The sequence below is a fragment of the Coenobita brevimanus genome, chromosome 110 (genome assembly GCF_032717465.1).
Source record: "Coenobita brevimanus isolate Jiangsu-jjx chromosome 110, ASM3271746v2, whole genome shotgun sequence".
NCBI lineage: Eukaryota > Metazoa > Arthropoda > Malacostraca > Decapoda > Coenobitidae > Coenobita > Coenobita brevimanus.
In genome coordinates, this window is record NC_137063.1 from 16,588,697 (window position 1) to 16,595,497 (window position 6,801).

The 6,801-nt window shown below is 40.3% G+C and overlaps 1 non-coding gene across 1 annotated transcript; it reads left to right on the forward strand.

Annotated features, from left to right (window-relative positions):
• The first annotated feature begins 1,626 nt into the window (after positions 1-1,626).
• Positions 1,627-1,745, forward strand: LOC145417660 (5S ribosomal RNA). Its single transcript, XR_013900525.1, has one exon. It is a non-coding gene; the product is annotated as a 5S ribosomal RNA (ribosomal RNA).
• The last annotated feature ends 5,056 nt before the right edge of the window (positions 1,746-6,801 follow it).

Consider the following 6,801-nt stretch of genomic DNA (forward strand, 5'->3'; position numbering starts at 1 on the left):
AGCTAATTAGGTCAGGTGCAGGTAAGGGGATGAGTCTTATGATGTGGCAGGGGTAAACCAGCTCTGCTGTCGAGCTCTGCTGCGGATGTCACGGATTGCACTGCGCAGTTGACCCTCGTGCGGTGTAGTGTGGTGAGTATCTGTCCCTTCTCCCCTTTGGGGCTTAGATGCGAATGAATGTGTTTGAATGGATGAGTAATTGGGGAGTGTGTCGTCCTGTCTCGGCTACCTCCCTTTCCTTGGGGGAAGCAGCCTAGGTATATAGATATAGATATTAGGTAAACTGGGGTCTGACATACCCGAAGGAAAAAAATTTAAAACAAAAATACTTCCATTTGATATATTTCAAAATGCTTCAATACAAAAATAAGTCAACCTTTATCTTTGAATAGAGCCAGAAATAATAAAATGTAAATGAAAAAAAAAAAGTAATTTTTAAAAGTTTTCAGAAAATTTATTAAATTTTATATATATACTAATATTAAAATTAAATCTTGCAAAACTGAAAAGTTATATCTTGATTCCTTGAGTGGCCTGCAATAGACCGATGTTGGGACCTTCTGTAAACGAAAGGAGAAAGACTAGCAAATTAAAACAAAATAAAAAAACAGGAGAGTTAAAAATTGACAGGTAAATATTTATGTAATTTTCCTGGAAAAACTTCTCACATACTTCTTAAATTACTCCAAGGCACCATTTAGATCTGTATACATATATATACATCTGATAACATATTTAGCAAGTAGAATGAATGATATTCCATGAGAAAACATGTTTTACCTGGATCTAAATGCAGTCAGTGCAGATGCAGCTGATATGCTCACAACACATCTGGCAAGTCTTCCAGTCCTTCTTCCAGGGGCAGGAGGCACATCTTGTTCAGGCTAGCTTATGTGGGATATTGATGTTGAAAACATCCCGTATCGTCATTTGTGTGCTCCTCTGTAGGGGTCTAAAAGACATCCACTCCTCTGCCCAGGGGAAGATCAGGTCTTCTGCCAGGTTCATCATAAATGTACGGCCTCCATCTCAGGTTGTCCTTTGTCTCTCATCATTTTGTTGTATATTAGCCATGTATTAATGGTACCTGCATTTTGCATGCCACAGAACAGGCATAATGGCCACCTTCTTGTCTTCTGACTACAAGAATAGTGGGCACACATTTAATCAAAAGCATCAACTCAGCCTTTAGTCAAATTATAAAATTCAACTATCTCAGGCTTCCCATTGGCTTGGATAAAAGGCTGGTCATGCATTGTTGACAGGAGTTGTAGGAATTTGGTTTTCTTTTTGTCTGGATGGTAAGACAGCATGGTTACGGCTTTGTCATACAGGAAAGCAATGCATCCTTTTGGGACAGTGTTTTTGTCAGTCATCACAGCCAGTGTATTTGGCTTACTGAGCTTCAAAGTACCTACATATGTCAGGCCATAATTATTATGCAAGTCATTCACAAGTGCCAGAGATGTAAACCAGTTATCTCCAGTCATATTTCTGCTGGTGTGTTTGAATGGTTCCACCAACTCCACTGTCACAAAATGGACTAAGGACATACTGCTAGGCGGTTTTGTATCTTTCCCAAGATAAGGGATGCCTCCTAGCATGTATTTAGTCTCAGTATCACAGATCAACGGCCATACCACGTTGAGTACACCGCTTCCCGTCCGATCAGCGAAGTTAAGCAACGTTGGGTCTGGTTAGTACTTGGATGGGTGACCGCCTGGGAACACCAGATGCTGTTGGCATCCCTACGTCAAGTGGGGTTGGTGGAGGATTAGTGCCCCTCCCTGTAAAACAATTAACTCTAAGCCCTTGACCACCCTGTTTGGGATACATGGCGTCTGGCAATGGATGGATGGATGGATCACAGATCATTATTATCTTTATGCCATATTTTTCTGGTTTATTTGTAATGTACACGTGAAATGGACATCGTCCTCGAAAACCAATCAGTTGTTCATCTGTTGTGATATGTGCTTCTGGTGTGTAGCCACTTTTACACTGAGCAGTACGTAAGTGCCACACCTTTCTGATGGGGGCCAACTTGTCATTTTTCTGTCTCTGCTATCTTGTAGTGGGGTTGTCAAATCTAAGGCAGCGGAGCAGAAAGCAGAATCTCCGTTCTGACATTGCAGTATGATATAAGGCTAGGCCATACTTACTGCTGAACATTTCCTTTGTGGTAACATCATTATCACCTTTGGCCCCTGAGAATAACAAAACACCAAAGAGTGTCATTATCTCATGCTGCATTACTCTGTCCACTGGTGTCATCATGTTTTTATATTTGGGGGCTTCTTTGGCAATGTGGGTGTATGTATGTGTAACTATTTCATCTTTAATATCACTCTTGAAGAAGTACTCGAAGCAGCGAGTGGGAGTGGGAGTAAAGTGGTGTTGTTTAGCTGATGCATAGTCGAAAGTTGGCAACAGATTTTGCCTGGGTATTCTTGAACTGCTTTTAACTGTTGGCTTTGTCGACCACCGATGGCCATTTTTGCCTGTAATGACCTTCAACCTGAATCTAACAAGTAATTCACTTCTTCTGGTGGGCGCTGACTTGCCTGCAGAAGAGGTGGCAACAGTATCATCTCGTGCAGGAGCAGATGTGGATGGAACTGGATCACTTTGAGGAGGAGCAGATGTGGAGGCTTTTGGGTCACCAGGTGTGTGGGAAGTACATGGGCCTGATGTGCACAAGCATTTTCCTGGCAGTTGCTCAAAGTCATTGATATCACTATCACTGTCATTTGAACTGTTCTGACTGTCATACACCGACTATAATTCCGCATTATCCACATCGTCAACGTCGACACTACTGTCACGCATAATTTCATCATCACTGTCATCAGCCATTTGTAATTTATTCTGAAAACTTATTTAATCTGAAAAGAAAGAATAAATTTTCAACAGCAAATCAACAAGTATCCTCACTTGTATCATCAAACCCTCAAGTCCACAGTTCACTATAGTCGCGGCGCACGACTATGAGGTTGTCATTATCGTACCCTGGCAACTTATCATTCAAAAGTGCTTCCGATTTTGTATCATACTATACAAGAATCAAATTATTATGCACGATATATTATACACGAATATTATTATGTACAAATATACAGTATTATACACGAATCAGTGCGCCTCATATTATACAAGAAATCAGACGCACTTTTGAATGGAAGGTTGCCAGGACACGATAACAACAACCTCAGAGTCGTGTGCCGCGACTACAGTATAGTACATTTCAGACTTCACTGTCTTTGCTTTAGGCTATTTTTTCGCATTTAGGCACTGCTTTTTGTTGGGGTACATTTGTTATCCATTAGTCTCTCCTTGGAACTAAATAGTTTTACAATAAATCCTCATTGATTGAATCCATTTTCCTTTATCTATAGTCTTTCACCTGCAAAATATTTATTCTGAATAAGAAAAGGGAATGGTTAGCTGTAAGCATCATGGTCATTTTAATAAATTCATGTCTTTTGAAGTCACACATAAGGTAACCTGGGGTATGACATGCCCCACTGACCTAATGTCATGGGTAATCTGGAGTATGATATACCCCACTGAACTAACATTATAGGTAACCTGGGGTATGACATACCCCATTGGCTCTATAGAGCAAAATCAAAGCCAGGTACAGCAATGACCCCATCATCCCCATAAAGAGATTCACTAGGCAGGAAGATAATGAGACGGACAGACCTGTAGACCTTACGCTCATATATTTAGAACTTAGATTTCGGGGACTAGGGTTCTGATACCCCACATTACCTGTCTAGGGTTAAGCAGGGTGTACGCACAGAAGCCAAGTTCTTGAGGACAACAGCCTACTTTCTCAGGATTGGGTAGCAGTTTTTTTCAGTTATTGTTGCAAAATGTTTAAAATCAATGCTGTTAAGACCTTGTTACATAGAGCATTTTTTCTTTCATCTACACATTCTCTATGTCATAATGAGATTTGCTTCCTAAGAAAATATTTCGTAAATAATGGCTATAGTGATAACTTGTTCTATCGACTTGTAAGAAACTTTCTTAACAACCACTACATGCCTGAACAACAAATCTCTACTGCTAGTAAGGAGGTAATTTATCTCAGTTTACCCTACTTGGGGGATATTTCGGTTCAAATGAAAAACCGTTTCATTCACAGCCTTGTTATCCCCAAACTGACTTTAAGATTATACTCAGTAATTCATTCAAAATTGGCTAATTTTCTCATGTTAGAGACCCTGTTCCGACCGACCTCCGTTCGTCTGTTGTTTATTGTTTCCCTTGCCTAGCTAAGTCTACTAATACCAAGTCGGATCACTTCCTTCAAATCAGGGCCGGACTCAAGGGTGGGCCCACGGGGCCTGGGCCTCGGGCCTCCCACCAGAAGGGGCCTCCCACCAAACGTTGGGCAACTTGACATTTGGTATTTTTCATTACCAAAGCAGGACCGATTTGGTAATGAAAAATCCGTCAGATAATGAATAAGCATGATTTGGCATTGGATTTGGAGATGGTAATGAACTTGATTGGATGATGTAATCAATTAATTTGTTCGCTTTTAGAACATGAAAATACAGAACATATGCCATTAATTTTCAAATGAATAATTTTTTCCCTTATACATGTACCTATATTGGCAAGGGGTAAATATATGAATAACCTTTCTTTAAGAAATTTGGTAATGACACGGATAATGTCATGGCTTTGAACACTGGTGTGTCACAGCTTCATCCAGTCTGTTCTGTTTGAGATCTGGGTGTTCATTTTAATTCAAAGTTAAAATACAAGGAACATATTAATCAAGCTGTCAGAGGGTGCAACTTGCATATCAGAAATCTATACTCTATGAGAAAATTCCTGAATAGACGTTGCCTCGTAACATTGGTCCATGCAGTGGTCTTGTCTCGTGTTCATCATTGTAATTCACTGTGGATTGGCCTTCCAAATAATATACTAACAAAAGATCAGTCTGTGTTGAACAGGGCAGCACGGCCTATCTTTGGTCTCCCCTCGCGAACCTCGACTACCCTGTTCCTAATTGAGCTGCATTGGTTACCAGTAAAGGCTAGAACTGAATTTAAACTGTCTTATTACATTCAAGATTCTTAAGTTTGGTGAACCGAAGTATCTTGCTGAATTGCTACTACTCCCATCAGCACGCCCGGGTGTGTTGTTACGTAGTGAAGATGTTCCATGCTTCTTGACGAGCCTGGAGCCATTCACCAGTCATCGTTCTCTGATCGTTCTTTTGTGTATAGAGCCCCTAGATTATATAATAGATTGCCATTGTCCATAAGACAACTCTCTACTGTTGAATCCTTCAAGTGACAGCTGAAAGCCTTTCTTTTTTCAAATGCTATGACCTGGAGATAGGTACTATGACGGATGATTATAGGGTTTAATTATTGCCACTTTCATTTTTTCTTTACTGATGAAGTATGTATTTTATATGAGAGATGTCACAATTCTTGTAACTGTAAAAATAATGTATATGTCTGTCGAGTGTGCGTGAATTCCCTATGGAAGTACTGGCGCTTTTGAGAAAAAAAAAAATTATTATTATTACATTTATTATTATTATTAATATATTAATGAAAAACTGAATCTGCGAATGAAAATTTAAGAATATGGTTATACACCCATGTTCAAATCTGGCAGCCCTGGAGCCTGTGCCAGCCGCCAACAAATATTCATATTTGATCACTTGTCACTGTCAGAGGATTTCATTCCTGTCATTGATCAGTTCAATAGCTTCTCTTAACCAACGGCTGCATGCGTATAAACTGATGTCAGGTCGCTTTGGCTGCTTCGGACGACTGACAAAGCTATCCTCTGAAGAGCTGTCTAGAGCAACTAAGAAATTACTGGATGTCTATCCCAGTGATCTAGAGACTTCGTTTCCTGAAGAGCTCATCCAGTTTGCTGCTTTTGCGAATATTATGCTGACGAAGAACCAAACGACGTTAGCGCTGAGTTATTTCTCTACAAACTTATCCACAATAAGCATGTGCTAGATATTTTCCCCAATGTGGAGGTAACCCTGGGAATGTAGAGTACCTGGCTGTAATGGTGAGCAACTGCAATGCTGAGCGTGTTTTTTTTTTTTTTCCAAGCTGAAATTGATTAAGAATCGCCTACGAACAAGCAGTACACAGGAGTGACTTGTGAATTGGACAGTCATGAACACTGAGTTGGACATCCTACGCTCATTGGAGTTTCATGATTTAATAAGAGAATTTTCCATTAAAAAATTGCGGAAAGCACCTGGACTAGACCAGATATCTAGAAACTGTTCGTTCAATGAACAGTCTATACAAGTGTTGAATGGTGAGTGCACACTTGAGTTTTTTTGTTTTTTTTTCTTGCTTCATGATTATTCTGTTTTGTGTGATATGCTAGGAAGTGTTCACTGCATTTCAGGGCTGCTCTGTTTTTTTTTTTTTTTCATTCAGGGCTAATTAATGTGGAGATTTTTCAGAAAGTATCGTCTTAACCTGATCTTTAATGACATCAATTTCTGAATACAGTATCATAGGTCGTCGGGAGCCAGTTGTATCGTGCGTGCGAGCATATCGTTGCAACAATGCGAAGGTTAAAAATGTATTTTCATTTAGCACCATGCTAATTTGATTCTTGGGATGGGCCCCCCACCAAAACGGGTCCCAGGCCCCCCACATCCCAAATCCGGCACTGCTTCTAATAAAGCTGGAAGCTCACGCAGGGGGCGGAGCATCGGAGTGACGTCGACTGGCTCTGGCATGAAACCCCAGTGCTCAGTTGATTCCTGACCATGATGGTGAGTGTATG